The sequence below is a fragment of the Otolemur garnettii genome, unplaced genomic scaffold (genome assembly GCF_000181295.1).
Source record: "Otolemur garnettii isolate 467f Iridium unplaced genomic scaffold, OtoGar3 scaffold00023, whole genome shotgun sequence".
NCBI classification, from domain to species: Eukaryota; Metazoa; Chordata; class Mammalia; order Primates; family Galagidae; genus Otolemur; species Otolemur garnettii.
In genome coordinates, this window is record NW_003852418.1 from 8,830,471 (window position 1) to 8,849,398 (window position 18,928).

Consider the following 18,928-nt stretch of genomic DNA (forward strand, 5'->3'; position numbering starts at 1 on the left):
TGTCCTGCAAGGGAACTGATAGACATTAGAGAGTGGGTGAAGGGCACAGAAAGCCTGCATAGACCCCTGTCAACACAGTTTGTTGTCTGGATACTAAAAAGGGTTGTGGCCATGAGAGGATGGAGTAAGAGGGGTGCCTTAATTTGGGCCTGTGGGTGGAGGGGGTTATACTTCTGACTTTCTCTAAGCTAGTGAAGCTCTTGGAGCCTCAGTTTCCTTAGCTGTAAAATGGGTGGATCACAGGCAGAAATTCCTGAGCTTCCCCCCCACCCCCAGATGTCACCGCCAATGCACTTCCTGAGGATTCAGACGTCCCCTCCTCGGAGAGGTCTTCCCTGAGTGCTCTACCTAACGTTACCCCCACTTTCCCCCACCAACAGCGGATGTTCCCTCCCCTCCGTAGTATTTATAACTTTCTGAACTTGTCTTGCTTCTGTATTATGACCTGTCTCTCTGAACGCAGCTTCCAGGAGGACAGAAAACTAGACTGTCTTGTTCTAGTTGAATCTCCCAGGAGCTGTACCTGGAACGGCGGATGCTCCATGTGTGTTGAATGAATGAATGTGAGAGTCACTGTCAGGTCCCTTCCAAGCAGACTTTCCTTTCTCAGGGGCCCTGCCTGGATTGCAGGGAGGATGTGCTGCCCCAGGGAGGGAGGAGGTGTGGGTGTCGGTGGGTGGAGAGGAGGCTGGGCCCCGGCCTCCTCCAGGACCCGCGACAGCGAGCGCGCTCCGCTCGGCTGCAGGCGCTGGGAGCGGCTCGGCGGCAGCTGCAGGGCCGAGCCCCGCGCCCCGCGTCCCGCCGCCGGCTGTGTGCGCCCGCGGAGCCCAGCGCCGCGCCTCGGCGCCCCCACGCGCCCACGCAGCGGCGCGGGGACCCGGGCGGGGGCAGAGGGAGGGCCAGGCCAAGGGAGGGGAAGGGGCCGGTCCTCCCCGCGCAGGCAGCGGCCGCGGCAGCCCAGGAGGCGGAGGCAGCGGCAGCGGCAGAGACAGCAACGTGCCCGCAGCAGTCAGCCCCGCCGCGTCGGACCCGCGTCCGCCTGCCCGCACCGCGCCGGGGCGCCCTCTCCACTGCGCCCGGTGAGTACGCCCGCGGCGTCCGCCCCGGGCCGCCCGCCGGGATTCGCGGGACGGGGGTTGACCAGGACCCCCTCTCTCCGGCGCTCGCCCAGCCGGGCCTCCGCAGCTGTCGGGGCGCTTGGGGGTGCACGGGCCTCCCAGGGCCACTCAGGCACAAGGGCAATGGGGAGAGCGGGCAGATCCCCTCTCGGGAAAGTCGCTCCCGGCCTCTGGGCCTCAGTTTCCCCGTGCGCTTGGGAGACAACGACTCTGTAGTTTACGCTTCCGCGCGCGGGACAAGTGCACGGCGCGCAGAGGGTATAGATGCAGCTGGGTTTTCAGCGTTTGGTTCCATTTACCTCTCGGAGGGTCCTGATCGTGCTACCCCAATCAGACAAACTCAAGCCCTCCGGTAGAGTTCTTGGGGCGATCGAGAAGAGGCGCAACAAACTGCTGGAATCCCCGGGAAGGAGCTGGAACAGGCTGTTCGTTCCAGCCTTTCCCTTCCAGCTACTCTTTTGAAAAGTCAGTTTGCGCTCGGCCCGCGCTGGTACCGCTCTACGGCTTTGTAGGGTAGCGGGCGGTCGTGGAGCCTCCTGAAGTTGGAGTTGAAACTTAGAAAACTTCACATCAAAGGGGTGTTTAGAAAGAGGTGAGGGTTTTGCTGTAATGGGAGAAAGTGAGAGATGGAATTGCTTTTAGCCGTGCAGTCTAGAGGTTAAATGGCCCTGCTGGCCCTAGCTCCTTACACATATTTCCTGCCCTCCCCCCAGATAAATAGTTAACAACTTCAAGGAATATTAGGAAAGCGTGAGTGGTGAAAATATTCCAATCGCAAACTCTTCCGTGTACTTTTCTCAGATGTCGAACTGGAAGCGTTTTCTGCAGTCTGAGGTTCCTACTTCCCTGAACCACTGGCTGAAAAGTTGACAGCGTACACCCTGCTGGGTTCTGAATTCTTTTTTAAAAAAGCAAGACTGATGCTACGTTTTTTATGGATACCATTTTCTTTTCTTTCTCATTTCCCCGAAAGGCTTTGTAATCATTTACTGCTTTTTTTTTAACGTTGAGATATAAATCACTCCCGGTTAGAGGTTCCTTTTAATTATGAGGTGCAGTGGATGTTTGGTGGGGAGCTGTTAGCAAAGGTGGAGGGGAAGTAGAATGATTTACAAACATGGTGGAAGAATTTGAGCGCTGAATTCGGTTTGAGTTAGAGAGATCCCTTCCAAAGGAAATTATAACCAGGGGACAATTGTTATTTCAGACCCGATCTATTCATTCATGAGCCCCTTCTTGCTTGAGTCCAACTTCTATGATCAGAATATGGGAACTGAGCTATTTGTTACCACCTTACATACCTATGAAGACCGTGCTGCTTGAGATAAAAGGGGGGATATATGTGTAAAGAGAGAGCATTTGGGAAAGAGAGAGGGAGCTAGAACCTCCTTTTCAAAATAATCTTTGTCGAAGAATCGTCCAGACAGTTTTACTCAAGAAATGTTCATTCTCTCAAGAAATGCTCCCCCAATTTGCTCTCTTTTTCACTTAAATCCTTTACACTTAACATTTTCTTGCATTTAGATGCCCTGGAGCTGGGGCACATTCATAGATAATTGATATACCAAATGATAATGGTTTGCATCTTGCTTTTGACTAAGCATTCGGGTGTGTTTGTATTTCAAAGGTCTCCTTGCCTTTGATGGGAACTCTAAATTTTGTAATTGTGAAAAGGCTAATGTGGTTAGGTCTGAAAGAACCCCAACTTTTTATTTTTAAACAGTTTATAGGTCCCCATTCTTCTCTGGTAACTTTAGCTTCAGGGTATTATTCGCTATTTTATCTGAAATATATTGCCATTTTTTCACCTAGTGTAGCGGCTCTGTAGGTAAGAATACGCTATAAACACATAAATCACTTTCCTAATATGAAAAACTAAAGGAAATAGGTAGATAAAATACGTATATGCTAATACTTTGGGATTTTAAAGCAGATGTTCTCATCACTGAAGTTTTAGAATCTTCTTTCCGTGCCTTTTGTGTTATATTAAACACATCATAAAGAGATCGGATTTGTTGACTTGTTATAGGATTACCATTTGGCAAAAACACCCAAGACACGCTGTTTCAAATATGCGGTATTACTTCTGCTTTAAATTGCATGTAAGAGATTGTAAGCCTTGTTCCAGACGGATAAATTGATAAAATGCTGGCTGCTGATGGGAGAACGGAAAAAACCCTCAGCAAAAAGGTTCTGTGGTATAGCTAAGTACATTTTGAATTAGCTCGAGCAGGCTATTTGTGAAAAAGCGTACACCGTCCAAGTGCGTCCACTTTAAGATATCTTTGGATCCCCCATGACAAGATGACTGCGTTCCCACAAAGCAGAAATCGTTTCCTTATTTTTTCAGTTACTTTTTCCAAAGATAACTTGTGTCAGGCGCTAGAGACCAGAGTTATGCAGAAATCCAACCGTAACCAGCTCAGAGCGAGGTCTCATGCTCGCTCCCCCCACCAGCTGTTTTTTAGGTGTCCTCAGCTGGAATGCCCAGTTTGAAACTAATTAGGCCAGCCATAAACTCCTTGTATAATAAAATCGCAGGCCGTTATGGTGAATAAGTGAGGTTCCCAGCAGCTCATGACAGACGTCTTTCTGAGCAGAGAGAGAGAAAGAGAGAGAGAGAGCTGGGGGCTGTCAGGAGAAAAGGCAGGGAGTGGAGATATCTCGTTTAGACACATGTCTGCTCCTAGATTTCTGCGCACGGTATCTTTGTGGGGATGGTGGACGTTGCAACTGGAGTAGGGTCTCGTTTGCTGGGCAGGCCTCCCTTACACAAAAGATGCTTAGGGGAGAAGCAAACCCCCACGTGCTAGTGTCCACAGGTCTGAGGGGTGTGTGTTGTGTGTTTGTGCACAAAGGCTGGGGGAGAGGGGTTTGTGTCACAGGCAAGAGAAAAACTTACCTGCTTCTCACCTGGGCACAAGATAAAAAGCAAGGCTGTCTGGCCTGATAGGAATTCCTGTGGGGAGAGATGAAACTGCTCCTCCAGAGACTTTAATACAGGGGGGATTTACCCAAGTATTTGGGTCTCTTTATCTGTGGGGTTTGTGGAGATGAAGGGCTGGTCAGTTACCTCCAAAGGCTGAACTTTCTGACTCTTCCCAAGACTGGGTTTTGTTGGTGGAAGGAAGCGTTTTGTTGTTGTTGTTGTTGGTTTTTTTTTGGCTAGCTGCTCTGAAAAAGGAGTTGGTAGACTCCGCTGAAAAAGCATCTCTTTGCAGAGAATTAATCCCAGAGTTGAGAAGACACAGCCTGTTGACAGAAAACACACAGTCTCTCACACACACACACACACACACACACACACACACATACAGAATTCCTCTCTCACTCCCAGCTCTCTTCCCTGATCTCCACCCCCCATATCATAACAGCTTCCTAAATAGCCCACTCCCCATTATTTACAAACAGTCCCAAACATACACACAACAAGAAGAAGATTCTAGAAGGAAAACAATTAAAGGAGAATTCACTGGAGACAATGCCTCATTTTCACTGTTTGAAGATCTTAACTGGTCTAATGGTGTTTGACTAACACCCTCTTCTAATCCCCAAGGAAGATAAACCCCCTCGTTCAGGTGGCAAAGACTTAAAGTGACCCTGGGTAGCAATAACTGAGATGGCACCCACACTCGCCTCTCTGTAAATGAATTAGAAGGCCAGGGGCATGTCTTGCACCATGTAAGATTTAAAATCAGTTTTGAGGTAGGAAAGTACTCACCAGATGTGTATAGGGGAATGGCTGCAAGGAAGCTGAAAGCTTGTAAACAGATTTTTTGCTACTTTTTTCTTTTCGTTCACTTTCATCCTATTGGGTCCCTCCGTCATTTCTTTCACTTGCAAATTTTGTCCTTTATAATAATGATGAAAATAGCTCCTGTTTATGGAGTACTTGTGTGCCAGGCCTGAAGTCCACTCTTAAAGTGTATTTTCCGGGTGGATTCGCACCACGGCCCTTTTGAGTGTTATTGTTATCATCCTAACTTTGGTAATGAGGAAACTGAGTCACAGGTCAAAGGGCCCACAAGGGCCACAGAGTGAGTGAAAATGAAATCTAGGCCTTCAGTTCAGAAATATGCCGTCCCCCTGGGCTGCTATCGTTTTCCTTGGAGGGAGACACTGAATTTGGACAGTTTTAAATTCACAAAACGCAATTACTTTCTGAACCTGCTCTGACGCTTTTTCCTGTTGTTAAATTTTAAATGGAAGAAAAATCATATTAACTATTTAGAAAACACAAATATGAACCTTTGTGAGCCAGGACACTGAGTGGGTTGGGGACGGGTCTCTAAAGGAAAATGCTTGTTTATTTACAAAGGATAATTTGATTTATTCCTTTGATACTAACACTATGCATTTCAGTTCCTAAAAAGAGTCAATAAAATTACCAGCAGTGGAAAGGCCTTAAAACATTCCGGGAGGCACAGCCCGAGTCAAGTTTACGGGAAGGTGCTGAATTGCTATGGGTGGGTGTTGTTTGGAGGTTAGATTATAAACATTTGGAGAGCAAAGAATAATTTGGAACAGGTGGTCCCGAGAGTCAGGTAACTGGAATGATTTATCTTTGCCACTTTGAACGTCAAGGGGGCCATTGGTTGCCTGAATCTGGGACAGGCGGTCTGCAGGTCAGTGGGGGCCGACAGGCATGGCTTTGTGACAAAACCTGGCAGGATCCGGGGGCTTCAACAGCGCTGTCATCACCTCTTGATGACAGCAGTTAGAGTACAGATGTGCCTGCTTATTCTTTTTTTTGAAAAGCCTTCCTCTGTTCTCACATATATGCAGACATTTAAAGCAAGAACTCAGATGCCCCGTCATGCCAATTTCAACCTCTTTAAACATGAACAAAGTATTTACTAGAGATTAGAAACTGTTTTGCCATTTAGCCTCAATAGCATTGCGTTTGTAACATGAAATCGTGTTTGATTTCAATGGCTCTGGAGTTTTCCTGCCTCTGTTTTCCTTCCGAGTAGCTAGTGAATTACATTTTTTTAAAAAAATCTGCATTCCCAGAGGTAACAGATCCGAACGTATCTGCTTGCACCCGTTCAGAGAATTGTCAGCTCTCTGTGAATGTAACTGAAGGAAAAATGATAAAATCAACATCTTTTTCCCCAAAGAATGAGGCACAGGCGGGTCCGACTACTGTACGAACCCAGAAATTTACTTTTGTCTCGCATCACCTGAATCTGTCAGTTCTCTTTTCTTTCCTATTCATCTCCCCGGAATGGTCTTTCCTAACTGAAATATACAGGGTATTCGCCAAAAAGACGTTTTAATTTTCTAAAGAAAACTCATGCCAGAGGCAGCCGGGTCTGTTTCCATCATTATTGTTTCTGCAGCGCGCATACTTTAGGTTTCATGGTTAAGATGTGGGTTTGCCAAGAAAGAAAATGACGGCAAGAAACTATGCTGAAAACATACACACTTCTGTTTAAGAAATGGGAAAAACACTGAGAAATTCCACAAGGTAATTGCTTTAACGTGAGTTTTAAATGTCATTGTTTGCCGCATGTCAAGAAAGCCCCTCTTAGCTAATTCTCACATCCTCCATGACCCAAAATCTCACCTTAAAAATGGCAAATGTTTGTCTTCATTTGGATAATTTGGGAGGCTTTTCGAGATATCCTTCGTCCTTGTGGAAACATTCCACTTTTTTTCGAGTGCACAGGCCTTTTTTTTTTTTTTAAGGTTACTTAGATATCGATTTTGTTTTCTTGACCCAAAATGAGAAAACACGGGGAATTCTCAAAAGCTTTTTACAGGCTGCTATTCTGAGAAGGGAAGCCAAACCAACATGTATTAGGTCATGAGCTTGAAGTGCATAAATGAGCCCGATGAAGGTCACCAAAACAGGGCAAAAACCACTAGTTCTTGTTACCTTGGCCAACTCTGCATTCCTGCCTGTAAGACGTGTTCGGTTGCAGTGGACGCAGAAGGCAGGTTTCTGAGCTCACGGGTGAAACATCTCGATTTGATTTGGGTTCTGAGGACTCTTGAAGACATTCTCGTGGTTAAAGGGAGATAGGAAGGCAGGAATTCCAGTCTCCTCCAGATCATTCCCTCTCATTGTTCCAGAGAAAAAGCAGCAATCTGGGGTCACCCCTCACTCTAAAGCAGATGCTGCCTACCTGGGGTCTGGATATGCCGAAGTTAGAGGTCAAAGTGTTTTGTGTTCCTTCTGGACAGTTTCTCCCCCCTCCCACTCTCTTCTTTTTGTCCTGTTGTGGTGACGGTATTAATAGTTTCCAAAGTAACTTTTTGTCCCTACTGTGTTTTTTTTTTTTGAAGTTTTTGGCCAGGGCTGGGTTTGAACCCACCACCTCCGGCATAGGGGGCCAGTGCCCTACTCCTTTGAGCCACAGGCGCCTACTGTGTTTCCTAATAATTAAGGTGCTAGGTAAATGTACAGACCTTCAAATCATCATTGATCGGCAGCTTCCTGACATACAGGGAGACAGAGCGTGTCCGCTGAGTCCTAAGTTTGGTACCAACCCAGGTGCTGCTGTAAATTTTATGTAGGGAGAAACCTCCTCTTCAGAGAGATGGAAAGAGGGGGCGTTAGCACAAAGGAGTTGTTTTCTTTTGCGGGTGTGCATTGTTTACACATATCAGGACCTTTGTTTCAGGGTGTTGCCAAAATGTTTATCTCTCCAACAAAGGTCTAAATGCCCTTTTTGGATGGAAGAAGGTGGAAGGGAAGGGGTCTGGGGGAGGATCGTGCAACTCCTCTGGCCTTTTGTGTGCCTGGGACAGTAGAGGGAAGACTTGACACGCTGCTTGGATGGTGTCGTGTGGTCTAACAAGTTGTGACTTGTGTCTGAGTTGTGAACAGAGTTTGGGCCCCATCCAGCTCTTGAAAAAAAAAAATGAAGCTGAAAAGATTATTCACCTCCGGTCTGCGATGGGCCTGAGCTCTCTTGCTAAATAGGCTATACACCCAGAGGAACTGATGGTCAGGGTGTGGAGGGAAGCCGAGCGGGAGGGGGAGAGAATATCTTAAACTCAGCAAGTGTCTGAAACACTCGGAATGTCTCAGCCTTGCTCAGGGACCCACGAAAGACAAAGTAATAAAAGGACATAGAATCAGGCTGGGGGAGTGGGGCAGACATAGGGATTGAGGAGATTGCTAGTGGGTTGATCTGAGAGCAGAGAATTTTCTGATATCCTGGGGGCCCCAGAGTATCTTCAGGAACTGACTTTGAAAGTTTGGTCTTTTCCAAACTTATTGTCACCTCTCTGTGCTTATTTTTAGTGATCTGAACTTTCGGATTTTGTTTTTTAAAAAAACACAGAGTTGTTAGACTTATTTGGAAGCTGCCCATATTTATTGAACACTTATACGTGTTAGGCACCGTGCTATGAAAATACTTTATTCCGTCTCCAAATATCGGTAGGTGAAATGTGCTGTTGTTATTATTCCCATTTTATAGATGTGGACACTGAGTCTCAAAACAATGAAGTAACTAGTCCAAGGTCATAGGGCTTGGGCCACAGCCAGGATTAAATTGGTTTTGATTCCTAATCACTGGGATGGGAATCCCACCTGCCACCTCCCTCCAACCCCGAAACTTCTGCCTGGTATCATAAGAATTACCATTCTGCCCTGGAAAGCTAGATGTTAAAGCCAGTCTCACCACTTGTGTTGTCTTAAGGATATTCACTGAAGGGTAGGTACAAAAGCCAACTTAAAAAGGCAAGAACCATCAGCTGCTTCTCAGACGCTGTCCTTCAAAAAATTAATGAATGTTTAGAGTTGGAACCTATTGAAATAATAGCGGCATTAGCCCAGTGAGCTGGCCCGAGCCACTGCCCGTGACAATCTTTGTCCCCCAGCAGCAATTACACCAACACCAATGGCCTGCAGAATCTACAATATTTACTCTCTGGCCCTCCACATAAAAAGTTTGCTGACTCCTAAGCTATTGCAATATGACAAGACAATCTTTGTTGACAAGACAGAACATGCTCTTGGGCCATTTGGATACCATTTCAATGACTTGTTCTTCATCCATTGCCTCCTATGGGCCTGACACATTGCACAGCAATGGGGTAATCACAGATGCCTTCGTTCTTTCATCTGTTTATTCAACAATACTGGTTTATCTGTGTTCTGTGCTAACTCCTGGAGATCCAGAGGCCAGAGGAACCGAATCTAGTATCTCTGAGAGAAGGATCCCAGTGTGTTTTTCACCAGTATCCCAAGGCTTCTTCTTCCCTGACACTATGATGAGGGTACAGAGGGTGTTGATGTGGCTTCTTGATCTTTCCATTATTCACACAGCAGGAAAGAGCCCAACTCTGCAGACCCTCCCCCTGAGAAGCCAGGCCTCATTCAGTAAGAGCAGTAAACTGACTTCAGCACCTGAAGCCTCACCTATGGGTCATACCAGTGCCCTGGCCTATAGACAACTCTCTGCTTCCCTCGCAAAGCAGTACAGGATGGGCAGCAATGTAGACAACCCAGCTTCCTGAACTGAAGCCTTGGGGCTGACTTACAGCCTCGAGATTAAGAGCAGGAACCCAGGAGCCAGGCTTCGTGGGTTGAAATCTCTGTTCAGTATTATCCAGCTACTGTACTAAACTTGGGCACATTCCTGGTCTTTTTGGTGCCTCAGTTTCTTTATCCGTAAAACAGGGGTGCATCTTCTCCAGAGGGTTATCGTAAAGGTTGAGTTAATAAATATAAAAGGTTTAGAACGGTCCCTGGCAAGGGGGCGTCCAACCTTTTATTCCCCTCTGCTGTACATGGGAAGAAGAGTCATCTTGGGACATACATTAAGTACACAAACTCTTAACTAAAGCTGGAGAGTAAAAAGGAGGTCTGTGCATACTTTGGGGGACATCCGACACACAGAGAAGTTGAAAAGTCTTGACAAAATCAGTGTGCAGGCCATGGGCTGCAGGTTGGACACCCCTGGATGTATGATGCCAGTGTCAGCTACTGTTGTGATGATGATGATGATGAAGAGGAACAATTAAAAGCTACATGACTCAAGGCAATAGACTCTTGGGGCCTCAGTTTCTCCATCTATAAAATGGAGATGATAATAATAGCAACAAAATGATTTTTTCATAAGGCCATTGTGAGATTTTTTTTTTTTTTTTTTTTTTTTGCAGTTTTTGGCTGGGGCTGGGTTTGAACCTGCCACCTCCGGTATATGGGGTCTGCGCCCTACTCCTTTGAGCCACAGGCGCTGTCCCCACAGGTGCCACCCCCATTGCGAGAATTTAAATGAGGCAAGACGTGGAAAACCTTAGCTTGCTATGGTGCCGGTCTCCACTGAGGCGCTTAGCATTCCCTGTTGAGATAGGGAATTACATACTGGGCCATGAGGTGTCTCTATGCTATGGGGGAATTGAGTCCTTGTAAGTACGTAGGGCAGTGGTCAACAGTATAGGCCCTGCAGGTCACCATTGACTGACTGCCGTCTCAGGCAGGAGTCTGGCCCTCGCCCCTTCCCAGACTATCAAGAGGACACTTGCTGTTCATGGGGTGGCTGGGAGGTTTAGAGGAGGTGACCCACATAAAGTGCATGGCAGGGTGTTTGGCACATAGTAAGCACTCAATAAATAGTAGCTTGTATTATTATCACCCCTATTCCTTGCTGCGGCCCCCACCCCCAAGAAGGCGCTGAACATTAGTAAATTTTAATTTGAAAATAAAAGAACACATTTTAAAACTGCCAAACAGATTGAAAATAGCATTCATTAAACAAAATTAAAATATTCTATTAAAGCCAGACTTTGGGCTGAGACCAAATTTTTATAACCCAAGCTTAAAGGCCAGGGAGTCCCCCAGCCACAATGGGAACATTGTGATTGAACTTGAGACTTCAACGCTGCTATTGAGCGGTCTTTGAAATGCATGTTTCCCCCTGTTAAAATAAAGGGGAAGTCACAGGAAGAAAAAAAAAATGAAGTTCTTGCTCCCCCGCCCCAACAAGCCTTAATGAATTGAAAAAGAAAAACAAAAGAGTTCTCATTTTTCTTCTGCTACTTGATCCTGCCAAAGACGCATGGCCCCCTCCTAACCCTGGCTTTGAATGGTACCCACTCTGACAGGCTGTATGCGCTAAGTAGTCTAAATCATGTTCTTCCCCAGATTTTACAGATAGTGGGGTACATCGCTGAGAGCCCAGACGCAGGAGCCCAACTCCCTGAGTTCAAATCCTAGTTCTACCTCTGTTTTCCTACACGCAAAATGGAGATGATGCACCTGCTGCGTGGGGCCCTGGTGGGCATCTGTGAGAGCTATCACGGTGGATGTTTAAACCTTCCGCTATTAGCTAATGAATGAAATTTCCCCAGACTTCTGGGACTTTGAAGAATGAAAGTATACAGGTATGCCTCCGAGAGTTATGAACCAAAATAATTTCAATATTCCTGGAGTCAGGGGAGTTGGAAAGGGGAGAGGAAGATCGAAAAAATCTCTCACAGGATTTGTGTGCCAGACACTTTCACAAAACTCATTTAATCCTCTCTGGAAACAAACAAATCCCGTGACGTAGGTGTGTCCACTTAATAAATAGGGAAACTGAGACTCGGGCAGGTCAAGTGGCTGCCCAAGGGCTCTACATTTCAGGTCTGTCTGACCCAAAGCACAATTGCCGTGGACTCTGGGAGGCTTCCCTGATTGACAGGTTATTTACGGTCTATTTTTACATTTTGACAGCTTCCTCCATCCTCAGTGAGCCTGCCTTTTTGTGGCCCTTTTACCCCCTTTCCATTGAGAACTGGTAGGTTTTATCTTTTTTTTTTTTTTTAATCTTGAACAAAAAACGAAGAAAGTATTAGAAGTGGGTTGGAAAGTCCTTCTCTTGGTGAAATCGTGCGGCCTCTTGCCAACCAGGATGTGAAGTTACTTCCTGCTCAGATCAGGCTAGGCTATGATGTGAGGCCATGGGCAGAGTTGTCAGAGATTGGGCAGCTACTGGGGGAAGAATGGGATGGACTCCCCACTCTGCCACCAACCTGCTGTGTCTCTTGGGGCCAATCACACAAGCCCTCTGAGCCCCAATGTCCTCACCAGTTCATGGAGCAAATCTATGTAGATTTATTATACAACTTAAATAAAATACTGGTGGCATTCTTAGGGTATTATAGAATTGGAACCGCTCCCCAGAAGTATTCAAAGAAAGGGCAGAAAATGAAAGTTACTCACCTCTGGGAATATTCCTTACTATTCTCTAGGAAGCTACAGTCTTGGGATTGTCAAGGCTCTGGAAGAATCTATTAGTCTCTGAAGGGCCGTCTTCTTTTTAATGGGGTTTGTACCCTCTCCACATTAACTTGAAACACACATGAACATTTTTTTCTTTAGAGTTCTGTCTTTATTTTATTACGCGTTTGGAAAAGATAAAACAAGCCTTTCAAACAAATGGTTTCACAAGTTTTTACTGCTTAAGACAAAAATAGTTTAAAATCAAGTCCACTGGTATCTAAAAAGTAATGAGGGTTTTAAAAATATTTTTGCAGTCTCTCAATCAATTACTGAAGCAAGGTGTGCAAAAAAAAAAAAAAAAACCCAAACGACTCTATCAAGTAATTAGTAACAAAAGTGGCATACAGGCATGGGAGAATTCGTGAGTGAAGTTTCAGAAACGCAGTTCTAATGGAGTGAAATTCTTCCTGCAATCTGTTCATTAAAACTGAAATATTTTACTTCTAAAACTCATCACCAGAGAGCTACTTGCAACAAATTCCCTTCCCAAACTAGAATCTTTTACTAACTAGAATTGCAACTCTGCTCTCTGTTTTCAGTGTAATAAAATGAAACAAATGAGGTCTCTCTGGATGTCGGGCACATTTACTTGGTGTCTCGTGTCTTTGAAAGAAGAATGGTGTTAGGGCCTGACATGATGGCTCACACCTGTAATCCCAGCACTTTGGAAGGCTGAGGTGGGAGGATTACTTGAGGCCAAGAGTTTGAGACCAGCCTGTACACCACAGCAAAAGCCCATCTCTACAATTTTTTTTTTTTAAATTAGCTGGCATGGTGAATCTGGAATCCCCTGCTACTTAAGAGGCTGAAACAGGAGGATGGCTTGAACCTAGGAGTTCAAGGCTACAGTGAATTATGATGGTGCCACTGCACACATTTCAGGCTGGGCAACTGAGTGAGTCCCTATATCAAAAAGAAGAAGAAGAAGAAGAATGTCTAACCTAACCTTCAGATGAATGTAATGTTGGTAAAAATAATGTCTGAGTGCTAACTGTATGCCCGGATCTGTTCTAAATGATATCAGCACTAACTCGTTTATTCTTCTCAACAATTCTATGAAGGAAGTCCTATTACTAATCCCATTTCAGATGAGAAAGTAAGGCACAGAGAGGTTAAGTGGCTTGTTCAAGATCACACAGCTAGTTAAGGGATAGAATCAAGCTTTGCATGCAAGAGTGTGTTTGTAGAGTTTGTCTTCGTAACTCTTGCACTACCCTGCCTCTTTAACCACCATAGAAAGAATTAAATTTATTTTGTCCTTGACCTTCACATAACTGCACAATGAATTAATTAAGGGCAGGCAGGAAAGGAAGTAAAAGGGACATTAAACCTTGGTTATAATTTTTCAGTTTTTACCAGGATATATTTATGTATTCTTTTAGCTTCCGGAGCAGCATAACTCAAGCATGAAAGAGCCCGTCTCTTCACGTTCAGATCCAGAAGTCTACCCCTTACAAGCTGAGATTTGCTTACCTTCTCATAGCCTCAGTTTTCACATCTACGAAGTGAAAATAATGGAATCTACTTTACAGGGGTTAGCAGATGTGACCTGCATTGGAGAGCATCTGATACACACAATGATATTAAAAGCGATTTGTTACCTGTTGGGGGCAAATTCAGTTTAGAAATCATGGCTCCCTATGATTTCAGCCACTGTTTAGAATAGCAAAGAACTTCTTATGGTGTTCAGAGAGCAAGGAGTGGGGCGATAGTTTCCAATGGCTACCCATGAAAGGGGGCACAAATGCCGTTTGGTATACTTTGGAGTGGAAGAGGGCCTGAGATGTAAGGTCCAAGCTGGAAAACAGTTCAGTTTTTCCAGATGACTTAAGAAAGAGCCAGAGAGACTGGCTTTCCACGTCCACCCATGAAAAGTGATCTGGCGAAGTCCTCAGCGGGCAGCTGAGAAGGCAGAACTGTGGGGATTGGAATCTGCACACAGGAGGAAAGGGGGTCACAGGGGAAGGCTCTGCTCTCAGTTACGTTGCCAGTCAGTGGCAGAGGGGCCCTCCTCGCCCCATTTCAAGAGGAATCGGGGCCCCTGCATGGCATGGAGCAGAGGCTGAGAGGAACAGGTAAAAAGGAGCGTGACCCTAGAGCGACTGGGAAAATGCTGACATTGGCTCTAAACCCTAATTTCAGGATGGAAAGTGTTTTTTTCCAGAGAAGCATCTACCTGGTTTTCGATGACCAGGTGAGCAAACTTTCTGGGTTTGCTTCCTTCCACCTTTCCCTCTACTCACAGCCTCTACTTCCTCTTGAAGATGGAAACTGTACTCATTCATTCCTTCATTCAAAAATATGTATTAAGCACCGCTGGATACCAGGCTGTACTCTGAACATAGGGAGTACAGTCAAGAACAAAATTACCTCAGGGAAGAAGCCCAAGTGCCCATCAATCCACGAATGGATCAACAAACTGTGGTATATGTATACCATGGAATACTATGCAGCCATAAAGAAAGATGGAGACTTTATGTCCTTCATGTTCACATGGATGGAGCTGGAGAATGTTCTTCTTAGCAAAGTATCACAGGAATGGAAGTAAAAGTATCCAAGGTACACACCCCTATTATGAAATGAATTTAAACCTTTTATATGAAAGCTATAACCTAAGCATAGCCTAAGACTACGGGGAGGAGGGAGGGAGAGGCGAGGAGAGAATGAGTGGAGGGAGGGGGATTGAAGGGATCACTTCTGTGGTTTATCTTACAAGGGTACAAGTGAATCTTTCTAAGAGTAGAATATGAACGTTTTAACACAATAACTCAGAAAATGACATGAAGGCTATGTTAACCAGTTTGATGGAAGTGTTTTGGATTGTGTGTGAAAACACCACAGAAGTGCATTAATGTACACAATGACCATTCAATTAAAAAAAAAAAAAAACAAAATTACCAAAATCTCCTCTCTATAGAGTTGCAAATAAATGGGACGGACAGGAAATAAACACGTAAATATATAAAGTATGCAGAGTGTCAAGTGGTGATAAGTCTATGGGGGGGAAAAAACTCAAGAGAAGGTGGATGGAAAGTATCCAGGGGAAGGAGGCCTCACTGAGCACAGTGCTGGGACACTGAGGGAGAACGTTCTAGAAAGAGGCAGCATGTATAAAAGCCCTGAGGAGAGAATGGCCTGGAGGCCAGTGTGGCTGGGGCCTGAGAACAAGGAGGGCTGGGGACATGAGGTCATGACGGGGGTCCAGAACCCAACCTCCATTGGGTATCAGGCAGCCCTGTCCAGAGTCAAAATTAATTATGATTCTAGAATTCTTTTTCAAAATACACAGAGCCTAAATCTATAATCAGTAATTGCAAACCCAGATACCCAGAGAGAGAGAGAGTCCAGGCAGGTAACAGTTAATGAGGTGGGTATGACAATTAAACAGCAGGGCCCAGTGCCACTCCAAAAACCAGTCTGTGTTGCCAGGTAGTCTGGTTTTTCAAAAGACACCAAAATCTTGATTTCTAGGAGAAATGATTCGGATTTTTAAATCACCATGAGGAGCCACCAGAAAGGCACCTACAGGCTTATAGGTTGTGACTGTCTCCCAGATAATGCCACAGACCCTGGGACTCTAATTTGAATGAAAAGGCATTAAGCCCCTCTCTTGCTTGCTCTTGCTTTCCTTTTTACCAATTCCTGACCCGAAAGGGTGCCAAGAGATGCTAAAAATTGTTTCCAGGAAAAAGTAGGACTTGACTCTCATGAGGATGGGGCTGAGATTCCGTTCCAAGGAGCAATCAGCTTGCTTCATTTTTATGTCTTTCTCAGGACTTTTTCCTGATCACCGCTCATCATGGGTCATGGCAAGATGGTCCAAATCTGTCCTCCTTCGGGTTTTCATTAGTTGCGTGATGATTGCTATTATGTCATCTGGGGTTGATTTAAAAGTGGTGAAATGTTTGCAGGTTTCGTAAATGGTTGTCAGCCACTGTTTAGAATGGCAAAGACGTTCTCATGTGGTTCACGTCGCAAGCAGTGATCATTTCCAATGGCTACAGACAGAAGAGGGGGAAAGAGGTGCTTTGAAGGCTTCCGTACCAGAAGAGTAGAAACTGGAGGCAGGGGTGGAGGCCAGGAAGGACGACTCTCAAAACTTCTTAAGACCTGGGATGCCCAGGGTGATGACACTTAAGTCATCACTGACCTTCTGCACCCCAAAGCTGGGCTTAAGCAAAACCCCAGGCAAGGGTCCCTGTCGCTGTTGAGATTGTTCTGGATGTAAGTGACAGAAAACTTGCTTCCAAGCAAAAAAAAACTTATTGCCTTGGGAAATGAGCAGTTCTGGGGAGCCTTGGTTCCAGAATCAAACGTAGGCCATGTGTCTGTCTCGTAATCAGTCCCTGTTCAGGACGATTCTGTACTGTGCCATCCCTGCAACTGGGGATGGAGGGGACAATGGTTGATTTCCAAGCGCAGTCAGCAACATTTGCTGGAACTGGACTGGTTCCTGGTGGCGCCCAAAACTGTGTGATGATGTGCCTGTGTCTCTGCTGTCTCCACCCTCCTCCTGGGCCGCAGTGCTGGTTATGAAACTGGTACTCTGTCCAGGTGCTGTGCTGTGCTCCTTGGTACGTTCTCTCCTCTGCTCCTCAGACATTCTAATTAGCTTGGTACTTTACAGACATGCTGCTGTTCTGTCCTCCACATGCTCATTCCCATAGGCTTAAAGAATTTTCTTTTATTTCAGGGTGGGTTATCTCTTTTTGTAGTGTTGCATACAAAACTTGCACTCAATAATTGAGACCCTCCAGCCAAGCGTGGGACATGCACTGGTCCTCTGAAGAATCAGTATCGCTAGAGTTAAAAGGGAGGCCGAGGTGAGAGGATCACTTGAGATCAGGAGTTTGAGACCAGCCTGAGCAAGAGCAAGACCCCTGTATCTGTACCAAAAAATACAAAGATTAGACAGGAGCCTGTAGTCCCAACTACTCTGGAGGCTGAAGCAGGAGGATTGCTTGAGCCCAGGAGTTTAAGGTTGCAATGAGCTATGGTTGTGCAACAGAGCAAGACTCTCTCTCAAAGAAAAAAAGAGGGGAAAAAGAGGGCAGCGTCTGTGGCTCAAAGGAGTAAGGCACTGGCCCCATATGCCAGAGGCGGTGGGTTCAAACCCAGCCCCAGCCAAAAAAAAAAGAAAGGTGACTCTGGCTATGCTGACATCCCTGGGCATGTGTTTCCTTCCTTCCTCTGAGCTTTATCTCCATTGTTTCCTCCTCTGGACTTTCTCATGCTCCATCCAGGGCCCCACAGGAACGTCTGATACGCACGGAAGTTGCGAACTGACACCAGTAGATATGCTTTGTTTGGTCTGCGGAGCGTTTAAAAAGGAGAATGGCGCCAACATGTGAAAATCTGGATATTTCACACAAAAATGCCAATTTCTGGCTTCCATTAGCAAAAATCACAAGATCTTTCAACACTGCGTCTACATTTCCACATGACTTCAATTGACTGGGGCTAAGGAACAGCTTTCCTTTTTAGATGGATAATTAGTTCATCCCAGTCCTCACCTCTCCCTAGAGTCTCTCCAGCAGGGTTGGTTACCATTTACCATGGGGATGGGGCTGTCAGATGATAGATTTAAGAGAGAAAGGAAATCTTTCCTCTCTCCAAGTCACCATCAAAAATATGAAAATAAAGTGTCAACCAAGTTGGTCATTGGCCTTAAAAATGGGGAAAAGCATCTATCTTCAGGTAAATCAAGGTCTATCAACGTGGCACTGTTAATACTTGTAGATGCACAATTCTCTGGGGTGGAGGTCTGTCCTGTGCCCTCTAGAGTGGCATTGAACATGTCCGTGTGGGGATCATATGCCATTCAGAAGCAGACAGGTACCCTGTGCTCCAGGCACTCACCCACAGTTTGTAAAGAGTTACCCGAGTTACCATAAGCAAGGAAAGCTGTTCCTGCTCTGTGTGGTGCCCGAGCAGACTCGGGATTGGCAGGAGAGGTTATGAGTTGGCTGATTTTGGTTTAATCCCAGGTGGACTTGCCAACCATTGAGACCATTTATGACTCCCTATCTGAGATGTTATAGAAGGAATTCGGTGTTCAAGGAGAGGCTAAACGATTTTAAAAAGTCTTTGGAGAACTTCTTAATATTTAGCAAAAAGAGCCCAGGGTGGATGCTGCTTTCAAAATGTTTGCACCATGGATAGAACTAGAGATCATCATGTTAAGTGAAATGATCCAGCCACAGAAAAACAAATATCATGTGTCCCCACTCATATGGGAGAGCTGAAAAAGTGGATCTCATAACTAGAGTGATACCAGAGGCTGAGCAGGGAGGGGGCTGGGGATGTAACAGAAGGTTACATAGTAGATGGAAGTTCTATTGTTTGACAGCACATTAGAGAGACTGTGGTTAACCACAAGGTATTGTATATTTCAAAATAGCTAGACTATTTGAAATGTTTACCAATACAAAGAAATGATAAATGTTTGAGATGATGGACTCCCGCATACTCTGATTTGATCATTACACATTGTATACAGGTATCGAAATATCCCATGTGCCCCATAAGTATGTACAGTTATTCTTAGAAAAATTTTGCAAACAAAGGGGTCTACTTTAGATCATGG

General features: G+C 45.4%; 1 protein-coding gene across 2 annotated transcripts in view; it reads left to right on the forward strand.

The window, feature by feature from the left end:
* Positions 1-730: 730 nt before the first annotated feature.
* EYA2 (EYA transcriptional coactivator and phosphatase 2) overlaps positions 731-18,928 on the forward strand; it is a 258,220-nt gene continuing 240,022 nt past the window's right edge. For both annotated transcript variants that reach the window (XM_003787676.1, XM_012803838.1), the window contains exon 1: positions 731-1,079. The gene's annotated coding sequence lies outside the window, so the exon portion shown is untranslated. The remainder of the gene's footprint in view (positions 1,080-18,928) is intronic.